Source organism: Hordeum vulgare, chromosome 7H, assembly GCF_904849725.1.
Source record: "Hordeum vulgare subsp. vulgare chromosome 7H, MorexV3_pseudomolecules_assembly, whole genome shotgun sequence".
Classification (NCBI taxonomy): Eukaryota; Viridiplantae; Streptophyta; class Magnoliopsida; order Poales; family Poaceae; genus Hordeum; species Hordeum vulgare.
The window spans coordinates 89312610-89322528 of NC_058524.1; positions in this window are offsets into that span (position 1 = coordinate 89312610).

Here is a 9919-nt window from a genome sequence, read left to right on the forward strand (position 1 = left end):
TAGTATTTTCGAAACGACCACATATGTTAATTTAGAAATTGGTCTAGATCTGAACTAATCATGTTTTATATTTTTAAACAGGGAAACAAAATATACCAAGTGATTCTACACGTCATTCTAGGCGATTTATATATATATATATAGATCATCTAAAACGAAGTTACGGTCCAAAAGATATGCCCAACACAAGATGAATATGTCATGAATGCAAAATGCATGCATATGACAACCAAAAACATGTTAAACTATGGATGCAATAACATATTATGGAACTACATGAAATTCTAGGAAATTTTCATATATGGCATGTTCAAAATAGAGAAGCGGTTCAACAAATACAACCAACACAAGTTATAGTGATAATCCATCCAAAACAACAACATGATGTTTTGCTCACACCAAAACAACAAGGTACAAGAAACCCAGATGCACAAACAAGACATGGGGTTGTAGCTTAAAAGATGCACAACAATTCATCTCATAACAACAAATTGACAAGAAGCGTGGATCACTAGGAAATGAGTTCATAAGATGGCTACTTGAACATAGTTTCGGACTTAGTGAAAATAATAATTTTTAACATAACACTTTTATTCTGAAGGCATATTGGCAGCAAGAAAAACATATGCTACATGGCATACAATGGCATGAAATTATATAACATGGTAATAGGCATGATGCACTACAAATAACTCCAAAGGAGCAACGTCAAACTATGCACAAAATCATCGCAAGAATCCACCCAACATGGCAATCTGAACCAATCTGTTTCCCACACTTAGGAAAATTAACATGGTGCAAGGAACAACAGTTTTATCGGATTGGCATGTTTGAGAGCGAAATTAAGTAGAATACAAAACCTATACTTGAAAACTAATGGCACAAACTAACAGAGGATAACATGCTTTACAATTCACTCAATTGGACCAACCACAAAGGGATTGTAGATTAATGGAAATTCACATGGAAACATAGCAAATTCCAGACTTAGAATTATTTTGGACCCTCAAAACAATAACATTTTTATGGCATGTTCACATGATGAAAACTATAACTAAACATGACATCCATGGCAAGGAAAACCTACTAACAACAATTAGACATGGCATATTAAAAATCATTCCATTGTCATACATTCAAAAGAGGCATGGTTTGCTTAATTCGATCTTCGCAAAATGGAATTTAATGTTAACAGATTAGCTGATTTTGACATGATAGCATCTTTAGAGCAACATATTGACATGATAGTGATGATTTACATGGCAACCAGAGGCATGACATCAAATTAGACATCACATAGAACAAATCTCAAGAAGGTGCCACATGCAGAAGACCTACAGATTAGACGCAATCATCCATCCAAGTTCAAATAAAATATCATATTTTGATGATTGTGATGTGAAGCACTTTTGCAACACATATATGAACATGTATATGGCTGCTAATATGCATGCAAATTGCACCATCTTGTAGAGCACATCAAGCACAACATTTTTCGTATAAAGTTTATTTAAATTAGAGCTACATTTATTTAGTTATGAAATAAATCATTTTAACATGGCATAATGAAAATTAGTACACACAAAAGGTTTTACCATTTTACACATGCATGAAAGTTGGATATTGTGAATCTACATGAAATTCTAAACACTTTACATGTTGATATCATTTTAATCTGATGCATGATTTATTATTTATTAAATGTATGAAGTGCAAGGATTATTCTGCAAATCTCTAATCGTCGGATAGTTGTTAAATTCACAACATGAAAAAACCTACGAGGGCCGACTCTAAGCGAGCACAACATAACTAAGCCTTGCATGGGTGAAAGATAGACAAGGTTGGGGGAGCCCACCCTGGGCCTACGGGCCAGTCGGTGGAGCCGAGGGGCTAAGCAGGTCTCGGTTGCTCAGGGTGTGGTGCAGATCGAGGCTGGGCATGGGCCCACGTGGCATGGTGCGGGTGGGGGCGTCATCGTCTTTCCGATCTTGATTGGGGTTGAGGAAGGCACAACTATGGTGGCGCGCGTGATGGGGGACGTCAGATGGCAGGGTGGCATGAGGCTTGGCAAGGGAGGCAATCCGGCAAGGGATGGGCCGGATCCGGTCAGCGACGAGCCTCTCGGGCATCCACGAGAGCACTCCGATGACAGGGTTCCTGCAGCTCCATTAGATAGAGGGAGAGATGAGACAAAGAGGGAGATGGGAGGGAACTGAAGGAGAGATAGGGCTCGACGGAGCTTGATAACCCACAAGTATAGGGGATCGCAACATTTTTCGAGGGTAGAGTATTCAACCCAAATTTGTTGATTCGAAACAAGGGGAAGCCAAAGAATATTCTCGAGTATTAGCAGTTGAGTTGTCAATTCAACCACAACTGAAAGACTCAGTATCTGCAGCAAAGTATCAGTAGCAAAGTAGTGTGATAGCAACACTAGCAACGGTAACCAGTAGCAATAGTGACATCAGTAGCAGTAACAATAGCAGCAGTGACAGCAGTAGAAGCAGTAGCGGCAAAGTAACATAGCAAGGACCTGTAGGAAAAAAACGTAGGCATTGGATCGGTGATGGATAATTATGCCGGATGACATTCATCATGCAACAGTTATAACATGGAGAGATATGTAACTAGCTCAAGTTCGTCAATGTAATGTAGGCATGCATTCCGTATATAGTCATACATGCTTAGGGAAAAGAACTTGTATGACGTCTATTGTCACCCCTCCCGTGGTAGCGGGGTCCTAATGGAAACTATGGGATATTAAGGTTCTCCTTTTGATAGAGAACCGGAACAAAGCATTAGCACTTAGTGAATACATGAACTCCTCATACTATGGTCATCTCCGGGAGTGGTTCCGGCTATTGATGACACATAGTAGGTGACTACAACTTGCAAGATAGGATCAAGAACACACATATATTGATGACAACATAATAGGTTAAGATCTGAAATCATGGCACTCGGGCCCTAGTGACAATCATTAAGCATGGCAAAGTAGTAGCAACATCAATCTGAGAACATAGTGGATACTAGGGATCAATCCCCATCAAAACTAACTCGATTACATGATAGATCTCATCCAACCCATCACCGTCCAGCAAGCCTACGATGATATTAGTCACGAACGGTGAAGAGCATCATGGAATTGGCGATGAAGGAAGGTTGGTGATGACAATGGCGACGATCTCCCCTCTCCGGAGCCCAGAACGGACTCCAGATCTGCCCTCCAGAGCAAGAATAGCTGGTGGCGGCGCCTCCGTATCGTAAAACGCGATGAACTCTTCTCCTTGATTTTTTTCCGGACGGAAGGGACTAAATTAAGCTGGAGTTGGAGGCGGTGGAGCTCCATGGGCCCCACAAGCCTGCTAGGCGCGGCCAGGGGGGCCGCGCCTTGTGGGCTTGTGGCCTCCTCGCTTCACACCTCCGGTTGATTGTTGCGCCAGTATTTTTATATATTCCACAAGAAATCCTCGTAAATTTCCAGGTCATTCCGAGAACTTTTATTTCTGCGCAAAAACAACACCATGGCAATTCTGCTGAAAACAACGTTAGTCCGGGTTAGTTCCATTCAAATCATGCAAGTTAGGGTCCAAAACAAGGGCAAAAGAGTTTGGAAAGTAGATACGACGGAGACGTATCAACTCCCACAAGCTTAAAGCCTTGCTTGTCCTCAAGCAATTCAGTTGACAAACTGAAAGAGACAAAAGAAAAACTTTTACAAACTCTGTTTGATCTTGTTGTTGCAATTATGTCTAACTCATATCGAGAATTTCAGCAAGATCGTAAGCTAACCACAAAAGCAATGACATTTAGGTCTCAAGAAGAACTCATATCAATGGCATAATCAACTAGCGAGCAATAATAATGAGTTTCGAACGTCAACACTTCAATCAAAACAATCATGAAGCATTATGAACAGATGGTATCTCGCTAGCTCTTTCTGAGACCGCAAAACATAAATGCAGAGCACCTTCAAAGACCAAGGGCTGACTGAACATTGTAATTCATGGCAAAGAAGATCCAGTCACAGTCATACTCAATAACAATTAAAAGCAAAGCATAAAAATGACGGAGGTGCTCTATAATTGATGCTTTTTGAAAGAAGAGGATGACTCAACAGAAACATAAATTGATAGGCCCTTCGTTGAGGGAAGCATTGATTTGCAGAGGTGACAGATCTCAAGCTTTTATAACAGAGATAAATAATTTTGGGTGGCATGCTTTCATTGTCAACGTGATGACCAAGAGTTTTCACCATCTTCCATGCTACACATGCTATAGGCGGTTCCCAAACAGAAAAGTACAGTTTTGACTCCCCCACCACCGATCAATCACACTCCACGACTAGCCGATGCTGGGGAACGTCGCATGGGAAACAAAAATTTTCCTACGCGCACGAAGACCTATCATGGTGATGTCCATCTACGAGAGGGGATGTGTGATCTACGTACCCTTGTAGACCGTACAGCAGAAGCATTAGTGAACACGGTTGATGTAGTGGAACATCCTCATGTCCCTCGATCCGCCCCGCGAACCGTCCCGCGATTAGTCCCACGATCTAGTGCCGAACGGACGGCACCTCCGCGTTCAGCACACGTACAGCTCGACGATGATCTCGGCCTTCTTGATCCAGCAAGAGAGACGGAGAGGTAGAAGAGTTTTCCGACAGTGTGACGGCGCTCCGGAGGTTGGTGATGATCTTGTCTCAGCAGGGCTCCGCCCGAGCTCCGCAGAAACGCGATCTAGAGGAAAAACCGTGGAGGTATGTGGTCGGGCTGCCGTGGAAAAGTCGTCTCAAATCAGCCCTAAAACCTCCGTATATATAGGTGGGAGAGGGGGAGCCTTTCCTTGGGGCTCAAGGAGCCCCAAGGGGGTCGGCCGAGCCAAGGGGGGAAGGTCTCCCCCCCAAACCGAGTCCTACTTGGTTTGGTGGGTGGAGTCCTTCTTTCCTTTCCCACCTCCTCCTTTTTTTTCTTTTCTCTTTGATTTTCTTCCTATGGCGCATAGGGCCTTCTTGGGCTGTCCCACCAGCCCACTAAGGGCTGGTGTGCCACCCCCAAGGCCTATGGGCTTCCCCGGGGTGGGTTGCCCCCCCGGTGAACTCCCGGAACCCATTCGTCATTCCCGGTACATTCCCGGTAACTCCGAAAACCTTCCGGTAATCAAATGAGGTCATCCTATATATCAATCTTTCTTTCCGGACCATTCCGGAAACCCTCGTGATATCCGTGATCTCATTCGGGACTGCGAACAACATTTGGTAACCAACCATATAACTCAAATACACATAAAACAACGTCGAACCTTAATTGTGCAGACCCTGCGGGTTCGAGAACTATGTAGACATGATCCGAGAGACTCCTCGGTCAATATCCAATAGCGGGACCTGGATGCCCATATTGGATCCTACATATTCTACGACGATCTTATCGTTTGAACCTCAGTGCCAAGGATTCATATAATCTCGTATGTCATTCCCTTTGTCCTTCGGTATGTTACTTGCCCGAGATTCGATCGTGAGTATCCGCATACCTATTTCAATCTCGTTTACCGGCAAGTCTCTTCACTCGTTCCGTAATACAAGATCCCGCAACTTACACTAAGTCATATTGCTTGCAAGGCTTGTGTGTGATGTTGTATTACCGAGTGGGCCCCGAGATACCTCTCCGTCACACGGAGTGACAAATCCCAGTCTTGATCCATACTCGGAGATACTTGTAGAGCATCTTTATAGTCACCTAGTTACGTTGCGACGTTTGATACACACAAAGTATTCCTCCGGTGTTAGTGAGTTATATGATCTCATGGTCATAGGAACAAATACTTGACACGCAGAAAAACAGTAGCAACAAAATGACACGATCAACATGCTACGTCTATTAGTTTGGGTCTAGTCCATCACGTGATTCTCCTAATGACGTGATCCAGTTATCAAGCAACAACACCATGTTCATAATCAGAAGACACTGACTATCTTTGATCAACTGGCGCGCCAACTAGAGGCTTGCTAGGGAGAGTGTTTTGTCTATGTATCCACACATGTAAATGAGTCTTCATTCAATACAATTATAGCATGGATAATAAACGATTATCTTGATACAGGAATTATAATAATAACTATATTTATTATTGCCTCTAGGGCATAATTCCAACAGCCGAATACTCGGGTGCCGTCCATACCAACAACAATCTAGGGGGAGTTTTGTTTGCAATTATCTTTTCGATTTGAGCATGGAACTGGACATTCCAATTACCGGCCCCTTTCTCGCGAGTGATAGTGAATAAACACATATCGAGGATAACACGCCTAGCATGGAAGATACTGATCGCCCCTTGTCACCACATGAGCGGTTCGGGCATGCAAAACAGATTATTTCTTGAAGGTTTAGAGAGTGGCACATGCAAATTTACTTGGAACGACAGGTAGATACCGCATATAGGTAGGTATGGTGGACTCATATGGAACAACTTTGGGTTTATGGAAGTGGATGCACAAGCAGTATTCCCGCTTAGTACAATTGAAGGCTAGCAAAAGACTGGGAAGCGACCAACTAGAGAGCGACAACAGTCATCAAAATGCATTGAGATTAACCAACATTGAGTGCAAGCATGAGTAGGACATAAATCACCATGAACATGAATATCATAGAGGCTATGTTGATTTTGTTTCAACTACATGCGTAAACATGCACCAAGTCAAGCCACTTGAATCATTCAAAGGAGGATACCATCCTATCATACTACACCATAATCATCTCAAAATTCATGTTGGCATCCAAGACAAACCATTGTAAGCTCTTAGCTAATTAAGCATGGCATCAGAAACTATGATCTCTAGATTGTCATTGCAAACATGTTTCTATCACAACAAAGCTGAATTACGAACGATGAGCTAGTCATATTTACAAAAACAAAATAGATCGAGTTCATACTAGCTTTTCCAGGCTCAGTCACTTCATCATATATCGTCATTATTGCCTTTCACTTGCACGATCGAATGATGTGAACAATAATAAGAGTGTTCGTGCATTGGACTAAGCTGGAATTTGCAAGCAAACACAAAGGAGAAGACAAAGTAATATGGCTCTTTGACAGATAAACAGGTATGCATGTGAGAGCCACTAAACGTTGTAACCATGGTCTTCTACCTTGACCCAAAGAAAAAGAAAACTATTTACACGGGAAAGCTCCCAACAAGCAAAAGAAAACGGGAAATCTTTTTGGGTTTTCTCAAACGAGACAAACACACGAGAAGAAAGCGAGAAAAAGAAATAAACTAGCATGGATGATACAGTGGCAAGGTGTGAACACCGACTAACAAAGTGAAAGTGTGAGCATGAAAATAAAGTCAGTGAGAAACACATACTCCCCCAAGCTTAGGCTTTTGGCTTAAGTTGGTCTACTCCCATGGTGTTGGGGAACGTCGCATGGGAAACAAAAATTTTCCTACGCGCACGAAGACCTATCATGGTGATGTCCATCTACGAGAGGGGATGTGTGATCTACGTACCCTTGTAGACCGTACATCAGAAGCGTTAGTGAACGCGGTTGATGTAGTGGAACGTCCTCACGTCCCTCGATCCGCCCCGCGAACCGTCCCGCGATCAGTCCCACGATCTAGTGCCGAACTGACGGCACCTCCGCGTTCAGCACACGTACAGCTCGACGATGATCTCGGCCTTCTTGATCCAGCAAGAGAGACGGAGAGGTAGAAGAGTTCTCCGGCAGCGTGACGACGCTCCGGAGGTTGGTGATGATCTTGTCTCAGCAGGGCTCCCCCCGAGCTCCGCAGAAACGCGATCTAGAAAAAAACCGTGGAGGTATGTGGTCGGGCTGCCGTGGAAAAGTCGTCTCAAATCAGCCCTAAAACCTCCGTATATATAGGTGGGAGAGGCGCGCCCTCGGCCCGATCATCCAATTCGCTCCGACGATCCAGGCATGGTTCAGTAGTCAAAGCAACTTCGTCACTTTCGTGTACCCATCGGACGGCAGCCCTTTCGGGAGTTCCTTAGGGACCGGGCCTTGCCTTGGGGCTCAAGGAGCCCCAAGGGGGTCGGCCGAGCCAAAGGGGGGAAGGTCTCCCCCCCCAAACCGAGTCCAACTTGGTTTGGTGGGTGGAGTCCTTCTTTCCTTTCCCACCTCCTCCTTTTTTTCTTTTCTCTTTGATTTTCTTCCTATGGCGCATAGGGCCTTCTTGGGCTGTCCCACCAGCCCACTAAGGGCTGGTGTGCCAACCCCAAGGCCTATGGGCTTCCCTGGGGTGGGTTGCCCCCCCGGTGAACTCCCGGAACCCATTCGTCATTCCCGGTAACTCCGAAAACCTTCCGATAATCAAATGAGGTCATCCCATATATCAATCTTCGTTTCCGGACCATTCCGGAAACCCTCGTGACGTCCGTGATCTCATCCGGGAGTCCGAACAACATTTGGTAACCAACCATATAACTCAAATACGCATTAAACAACGTCGAACCTTAAGTGTGCAGACCCTGCGGGTTCGAGAACTATGTAGACATGACCCGAGAGACTCCTCGGTCAGTATCCAATAGCGGGACCTGGATGCCCATAGTGGATCCTACATATTCTACGAAGATCTTATCGTTTGAACCTCAGTGCCAAGGATTCATATAATCTCGTATGTCATTCCCTTTGTCCTTCGGTATGTTACTTGCCCGAGATTCGATCGTCAGTATCCGTATACCTATTTAAATCTCGTTTACCGGCAAGTCTCTTTACTCGTTCTGTAATACAAGATCCCGCAACTTACACTAAGTCACATTGCTTGGAAGGCTTGTGTGTGATGTTGTATTACCGAGTGGGCCCCGAGATACCTCTCCGTCACATGGAGTGACAAATCCCAGTCTTGATCCATACTAACTCAACAAACACCTTCAGAGATACCTGTAGAGCATCTTTATAGTCACCCAGTTACGTTGCGACGTTTGATACACACAAAGTATTCCTCCGGTGTTAGTGAGTTATATGATCTCATGGTCATAGGAACAAATACTTGACACGCAGAAAAACAGTAGCAACAAAATGACACGATCAACATGCTACGTCTATTAGTTTGGGTCTAGTCCATCACGTGATTCTCCTAATGACATGATCCAGTTATCAAGCAACAACACCTTGTTCATAATCAGAAGACACTGACTATCTTTGATCAACTGGCTAGTCAACTAGAGGCTTGCTAGGGACATTGTTTTGTCTATGTATCCACACATGCAAATGAGTCTGCATTCAATACAATTATAGCATGGATAATAAACGATTATCTTGATACAGGAATTATAATAATAACTATATTTATCATTGCCTCTAGGGCATAATTCCAACAGTCTCCCACTTGCACTAGAGTCAATAATCTAGCCCTCACATCATCATGCGATTTACATTGTAATAAATCCTACACCCATACAGTTCTGGTGTTGATCATGCTTTGCCCGTGGAAGTGGTTTAGTCAGCGGGTCTGCTACATTCAGATCCGTGTGCACTTTGCATATATTTATGTCCTCCCCTTCGACGTAGTCGCGGATGAGGTTGAAGCGTCGTTTGATGTGTCTGGATTTCTTGTGAAACCGTGGTTCCTTTGCTAAGGCAATGGCACCCGTGTTGTCACAGAACAAGGTTATTGGATTCAGTGCGCTTGGCACCACTCCAAGATCCGTCATGAATTGCTTCATCCAGACACCCTCCTTAGCCGCCTCCGAGGCAGCCATGTACTCCGCTTCACATGTAGAATCTGCTACGACGCTTTGCTTGGAACTGCACCAGCTTACCGCACCCCCATTAAGAATAAATACGTATCCGGTTTGCGACTTAGAGTCGTCCGGATCTGTGTCAAAGCTTGCGTCGACGTAACCTTTTACGGCGAGCTCTTCGTCACCTCCATACACGAGAAACATCTCCTTAGTCC